This window comes from Ixodes scapularis, unplaced genomic scaffold (genome assembly GCF_016920785.2).
Source record: "Ixodes scapularis isolate PalLabHiFi unplaced genomic scaffold, ASM1692078v2 PGA_scaffold3__209_contigs__length_174095766, whole genome shotgun sequence".
Taxonomy (NCBI): domain Eukaryota; kingdom Metazoa; phylum Arthropoda; class Arachnida; order Ixodida; family Ixodidae; genus Ixodes; species Ixodes scapularis.
Window position 1 is genome coordinate 95651178 of NW_024609868.1, and position 7402 is coordinate 95658579.

Here is a 7402-nt window from a genome sequence, read left to right on the forward strand (position 1 = left end):
GTTGTACAAGTGATGAATTATTTAGTGATGCAGTTGAAAAACAAATTCTTTGTCAATTTATGAATTTGATATGTTTTTTTTTCTGTTACAAGAATGACGCGATATTTTGCTGTTCCGTTTTTATTGGTGCTTGCCTGCTCACGTATACTTATTTTTCCCCAATACCTGCAAAAATCCCAATAGGATTGGCAGTATTTTGAAACAAATGAATAAATAAATGGTCAGAATCTCCTCGAAATTACCATTTTTATTGGTCATATTTAATTTAAATAATAAAACACATAACTGGACACGTGTTAGACGTCAAGCAACAATTGCAACCCGTCGAATTCAAGTCCTTTTTGATCATCGGGACTCGGACGAGCGTCTTATAGCGCTCTGGAATCCCAGACTGCGCCTGTTGGCCATGTACCGTAAATCTGGGCGCAGACGCTCTATCAAAGGCTAGTTTAGGATCACGAAACGGGAAATAAGGACAACAACACCGCCCTTGCCTCTGAAAGGTGGATGACCCTCTGTGAAGGTTTCAACGGGAATATGTCTAAACCCCGAGTTTGGGGTCCCTTTTTGGACAAGCCAAGACCTACAATGGGGCCAGAAGGATGACCCCACAGAAACTAGCCGAACGCGCCGCTTCTGAATTCTTTCCCCAAGCGTCTCACTTCATCGCTACCATATATGAAAGGGACGACACTCCGTAAAGGACTTAGGATACTACAATCAACCATTCTCCTTTTTGAAACCGAACCACGCTCTTAACACTGCCAACACCCACAGTGCACCAGGGGGCAGATCAAATCACTACGACACAACTCAGAAACCTCCCAGGTACCTACAAACAAGCTCTGCTGGAGGAAATCAACAGGATCTGAGAAGAAGGCAGGCTTTTACCCACATGGCGTTTCTCCCTCGTGAAACCGACCCCCAAACCGGGGAAACCGCCACATAACCTGGCAACCTTCGACCTATACCACTCGCATCCTGGCTATGTAAAACGAAAAATAGGATGGCCGATACGCGCCTCACATGGTACTTGGAAAGTAATGACATTCTCGCCCCAACGCAACTAGGGTTCAGAGCGGGGCTCTGAACACAGGACGCGCTCCTTCAACTTAAGAAAGCAGTCCTCGACGCGCACTCTACACTCCCGAGAGCTGTCGTTGGGATCGATATCAAAAAAGCATTTGACGGGGTCCCGCACCACACAATCACGTCCCAAGCAAGAACTGACGGCCTAAAAGAGCGAATAGATAACTTCACTGCAGCGTTTCTGGCTAGACCGCTGTTTTCAAGTGCAGGTAGACCAAGCCACTCGCATCACGCACCCCAACAAATTGGGGGTACCGCAGGTGTCAGTCATCTCACCGACTCTTTTCAACTTGGCGATGCACACCCTCCCACACCGTATTGAAGCAGTGCCTGGACTCGGTCATACAATATATGCCGGTGATATCACGCTTTGAATAACAGACGTGTCCATCGGCCAACAGGATTATCTACAGTTTTGTATATAATCCTGTTGGCCTAAACATTATCTACAGTTTTGCAACCGAAGTCGGCCTCCGCACATCTCCGGAGAAGTCTGAATACATAGTCATACACGGATTCCATAGTACTCCCTTCAAGAAAGCCGAGAAGATGTACAGCCTCTCTATCGTGGACCAACCAATCACCAGGAAATCTACAATTCGCATCCTGAGCATGCGCCTGGACGAAAACTGCACAGCCAACTAATGGTTTCAAAGAGCGACAGGATCAGTAAAGAAGATCCTACCCGTCCTTTCACAAATGTGTCCGCGAATGCGGACACATTTGTGAAAGGAGGTGTCCGCGAATGCGAGATGACGCCATTCATTCAGTTCTTTGTCGTCTCGCGGCTGCTCTATGGTCTCCCCTATCATTCAGCCAATCGAACTCAGATTCTAGATCTGGACAGACTCATCAACGAAGCCCGAACTCTGATTACAGGCCTTCCTAGATTCACACGCCTAGACGCGCTCAGCGGTTGCGGGGGCGCCATCGATCTCAGCGGACTCGTATCCACGCACTACAACATTTAGGAGGCACGGCTTTGCACAACACCAGCAGGCCGGTCTGTCGTTGCCAAACTGTGCTACGCCGTGAATGATCTGCCGGAACTCCCACAACAGACTCCACCGTGGAAACACATTGTGCTCACCGACGGGACTCCTCTACACAAGCGGATACAGAGCACCGGCTGGCGCCTCCCGATACGAAGACGGCACTCAAAGTGCATTCGCTCGCTTGACGAGTGCACTCACGTGATCTACGTTGATGCATTACTTTCAGCTGATCACTCATGCAATGTCAGGTACCGCACGGCATGGTCAAATTATACCACGGAGGCGCAGGAACGACACTTGCACACAACGACTATGCCGCCGCTCAGCACCCAAGTTGAGCTTCAAGCCGTAACGGACTATGCGCGAAACTAACTTCTTACGGGAGAGGAAGACGCACCAATCACGCGCATCATTTATACCGAATCGCAAGAGGCACACCGCATATGCTCTAATACCATTGAGGTCTCGCGGACCCCTTGCGGGTCGGCAGAGATGATGGAGGACCCCATTTGTGATGAGGGGAAGGGAAAGGTAATGATTAATTATTATAATGATTTAATAAATGGATATAACTAAGGGTTAATGTAAAAGAGACTTCTTTCATTGACATACACACGAGAAAACTCACCAGATAAAAAAAGGGAAACTGTGGGAGGGGTATGGAGAAAAAGGATGTACAGGAGGAACAGCGCACCCGGAGAACAGTCATTCAAGTCAACATACACACAACGCTGTTCCCCCTGTACATCATGAGCAACCAACTCGCCCGAACCTCTGTGTTAACAAGGAGAAAAAGGAGGAGAAGGTACGGAGGAGGAGGGGAGAAGGTGGGGGATGAGTGACGAAAGGAGGAGGCAGAGGGGACGAGGAGGAGCAGTGGAGGAGGGTGAGAAGGACGAGGGGCATACCTTCCTCTCCGTACCCTCCCATTCTCCTCTTTAAGAGCTGTGCTCTAATATCGCATTACAGAAATTTGTAAACGTCTCAGTTTTTTACTGGTTCATCACGGGATCCTGGTGTCGTAAGCCTACTGAGGAATGTGCGGGAGCCTGAAATCACAACAGTCAGTTCTAGCGCGCAGCTTCGGCGCCCGTTTTCAAATTCGCGGCGTCGGCGTTACCGCGCTAAATGTAGCGCGAAAATTAACGTCACGTCACCTCAACACCTATTCAATTCCCCGCTAAATTCTGCGAGGAAAATGACGTCAAATGACGGTGACACATCACCTATAAAGAAATTCAGTTTCTTCGCCAGATTTAGCGGGGAAATTGTCGTCACATGACCTGAACAGCAATTCGAGTCCTGCCTAAATTTAGTGGGAAAATGGACGTCACGCGACCTCAACACCTATTCGGTTTCCCCGCCAAATTTAGCGGGGAAAATGACGTTACATGACTTGGTGTCACGTCACCTATGAACACATTCGATTTCTGTTAGATTTAAATGGAAAATTGACGTCACGTGCGGAGGAGGAGGAGGGCAAGGTACGAAGGAGGAAGAGGAGAGAAGGACGAGAGAAGAACGAGGAGGAGTAGGGGAGGAGGAGCGGCAGGAAGAAAGGAGAAGAGGAAGAGAGGAGAAAGGGAGGAGGAGAATGTACGGTGGAGGAGGAGGGGCATAGCTCCCCTCCCTACCCTCCCCTCCTCCTTAAGAGCTGCGCTCTAATTCGCATTACAGAGATTTGCAAACGTCTAATAGTAGAGCGCAGCTCTTAGGCGCCCATTTCCGCGTGGAGCAGCGTCGCCGTCGCCTTCGGCGTAACCGCGTGCATTACATTAGAGAGCTTTAGTAGATCGTTCCGATACCTCCGATAGCCCCGATAACGATACTATGCATGCGCAAGGGAGGCGGTGGCGGAGTATCGGGTATCGTTATCGGAGTCATGGGAACGATCTACTAAAACCCTCTATTAAGGCCGAACCACATAGGGCGTATTTGCGACGTATTTGCGGGCGTTTTGGCGGGCGTAATTTCGACGTACAGCGGTCGTCGGGACGAGCGATTCCACGGTCGGCGTAAATACGCGCGTATTCGGCGATCCAACCGAGACAGATCTCGCCGCACCGGCGTATTTCGGCGTGGCGTATCCGGAAGCATACGGCGCGGTGCCGGCCAGTCAGCTCTCGACTTGAGAGCCGGAAGTTGCTCGACAATCGGCTTGTCTAGGTATGCGGCCGGCCGGCTGGCTTGACTCGGCCGCCGAAATGGGGGCCCGCTTGTCGCGTTCGCCGGTTTATCAGCGAACTGTACGGAATCACTATATCTCTTTGGAACGAGCGATGAACTGAGGCAGAAGAAAATACCATCGATGTTGCGGGCGATGTGAAGAAAATTACAAAGGGAAGGGTTTTGAGCAGAGATCGCGGCCGTCCTCCTGCTGGGAGTTCTTGCGACTTGACGGTTGCAACGAACATTTTTGAAACAGGCGTAAGCAAATTAGGCTTTGGTTGCCTTTTGACATTCAGTTATTTCTGTCTCCTCGCAGAACCCAATAAAATAGCAGCCTATCTAAATTTTGCCTCCTTTCATAAAAGGAGGTAACGCCGAGGAGACGTCGACGAAAAGCGTCCTGTGTGGTTTGGCGACCTTTCCCTCTTCCCTTCTGTGAAAAAAGCGCTCGCCAAATCCCGTGATTACGGCCACTAAAACGCGCGTAAATTCGTCGAGAATACGCCCTATGTGGGTCGGCCTTTATCGGAATAATGCAACCGGGCGTAACCGCGTGGTGGATTATGGAAAACAATTATCCGCTTAATTTAGCGGAAACGTTTCCCCGCTTAATTTAGCGGGTAAATTCCCACACTAGATTTTTAGGGAAAATCTCTCCGCTAAATTTAGCGCAAAACTTTTCCCCCTAAATTTAGCGGAGCATTTTTATTGCTAAATTCAGCGAAGAAGCTTTCCCACTAAAGTTAGGGGTAAAATGTTTCGCATAATTTCCAGTTTTTGGCGCACATATATATTAGTAGATGGCGCTACCTCCTTCTCAAGACTGCTCGCCACGACCGTGGCCTATTAAAATGAACATAATACAGTTGTAATGTAACTTTGATTAAAAAAATAAACGCGGACAATGACAGCAAAACGTGAAGTAACAAAAATAAAATACGCAGTTGCATAACGTCGGTGCTAACGGCGCTCTTTTTGCCGACAGATTAAGGTCGCGTGTCGTTTGCTTTCTTTCTCCAGTCGGCTACACCTTACGACGCTGCTCCCGACGCCATCTGTCAATACGTGCGCCAAATGCACTCGCCATTCGACTCGGTCGTCTGCGTCGTCTCCTGCCGTTGACCATGGCAAGTTTTTGACCCTATTGTTTCCAAAAAGGGACCTTCGCTGTGTAATTTTGCATGATGAAACCGACCTGTGAAAGGCACCTTTGACGAAAAGTTTAGATTTCTACGTGTATGCTTGAATTTTACGGCACATTCTAAATCGGACCTGTGCATTTCAGACACCGTATACATCGCATCTTAAGTGGCTGGCTCATAGGCAGACGTCATAGGCAGACGTGGTATTGCTTCTGGCAGGCTAGCCATGGCGATACTGAATAGTATTGGACTCAGGAGGCAACATACAAGAAAACCTTTTTGTTTTTGAAAAAAGAAAAATTGGGTTGTGTGTGTATTTAAACAGCCTAGAACTTGGTCTGGCTCACAGGGGCGACGAGTTTCCCAGCTGTAGATGAGAAATTTAGCCAGTGCGGTACAGCCGCTAGCCTGGGACCTTTAACGTGCACCACGCAGTAGTGATACACGACCGCACGTCAGAACGATCCTCATCCAGATCGAAACGGGCAGGGGTGGGGCTCGAACCCAGGATCCCTGGGTTCTGCAGCGCGAGCTTTCGCTCCACGTGCTCCGAGCTGGTGTGCGCTAGACCACTCGGCCAGCGATCCCCCTTTTGTTTTTGATGGAAACTGCGCCTTGTGTTTCCCAGACAAACCTGGAACTGCCGACCGATCAACAAAATCGACCAGAAACTTTTGAAGGCAGCCCGTGCCGCCTATAGTAGTAAGGCGCTGAATGATGCTCGCAATATTTACCGTGTCGAAAGCTTTCTCAACGCCAAAAAAGGTTGCGAGCGTGGTTTGACGCCGAGCTCTTGGATCTTCTAATCCGGTGATTAGTTCAAGATTATTGTCCATCACAAAGAGAGCCTGACAGAAACCCGGAGTCTGGTTAGGTAGCAAGATATGCTTCTCGAAAAAACATGTCATGTATAGTTTTGTATAATGCGCTGCAGTATTTTGCAACACATGATTAAGGCCACAGGCCTTTATGAGCATGGATCTTATGATGGCGTTCCTGGCTTAGAATTAGTACGATGATGAATAATTTCCGCTCTTTTGGAGTTTCTTCAGATTTTCAGATAGTGTTGAAGAGTCGTCATAATAAACAAAAAAAAATCGTCCATAGGCAGATTTTGGTGAGAGTGGTAGCATGCGCCTTGTTGTCCTGTAGCACTGTGTCGTCGGCATTGGTGCAGCGCTGCTGTTGATTCTCCGTTCGTGAAGGCATCGTCGAAGTAATCGCGGGCAATATTCACGGTGAGTGAGGCCGACGACACAACACGCTTCTCCTCCAATGTGCAACCGAAGTCTTCAGTGAGTTGTTTCAATGATTTATTCTGAGCGAGGGTGCCAGAGCCTCAAAAGCTTAAATGGAACCCCTATCTCCAGTGAGGGATCAAACAACCTTCCACATTTTGCTTCCAGATATATGCGTGCTGAGTTATTCAGATAAGTTCCAGCAGCGTGACTACATTAATTGATTGGCATATCTTCGAAGTGTCGGAGAGATTAGAATAAATTTGGTGCAATCCGATGCACTTGGCTGACGTTTTGGACAACGCTGAGCTTGAGCCGCAAAAAGATTGAGCAGATTTAAGTTGAAGCATTCTGGTAAGCGAACGACTCTTTTGCTTAAGATCAAAGCACAGGGTATGGTTGTAATAATCGGAGTTTGGGATTTAGTCATAGAAGTGCGAATGTCGTTCTAGATAGTAATTCAATATGGTTTCTTATTTGACTTTCTGCAGCCAACCAAAAATTATCCAAGTGGGGAAGTAAAAATTGTTCATGCTCTCCAGAGAAATTTCCAGCAAGAGACTAAGAGCGTGATCGTGTGCTGTCGCACCTGAAGCAGAAAACCTTGAAGGTGGTCTATATAAATTTGGACCACCTGTAATAACTACTGAAAGTTCACTCCTCAAAACTTGTTCTTCCAGCTTTCGCCATCGGTTGTGAATTGATTAACTTCTCCAAAGCGTGTGGCGTGCGTTGAAATCACCGCAAATAATCAAACCAGACTTATGCT